Here is a 306-nt window from a genome sequence, read left to right on the forward strand (position 1 = left end):
GCTTAGGGTTACCATATTTTGAGCCTCCAAAAGGAGGACACTCCACGGGGCCCCGGCCCTGCCCCCGGCCCCGCCCACGCCCCAACTCCGTCCCTTCCCCAAAGTCCCCGCCCCAACTCCGCCCCCTCCCCTGCTTCCCGCGAACATTTGATTCGCGGGAAGCCTGAAGCAGGTAAGGGGAGTGTGGGGGGAGAAGGCGCGGCCCAGTCTGCCCCCCCCCCGGCGTCTCCAGCCTGGGTCAGCTCGGGCCCTGGGGTGCCAGCCCCGGGCCCGGCCCCCGGCCGAGCACCACCGGCCCGCCCAGCA

This window comes from Terrapene carolina, unplaced genomic scaffold (assembly GCF_002925995.2).
Source record: "Terrapene carolina triunguis isolate 2854851 unplaced genomic scaffold, T_m_triunguis-2.0 Scaffold66, whole genome shotgun sequence".
Taxonomy (NCBI): domain Eukaryota; kingdom Metazoa; phylum Chordata; order Testudines; family Emydidae; genus Terrapene; species Terrapene triunguis.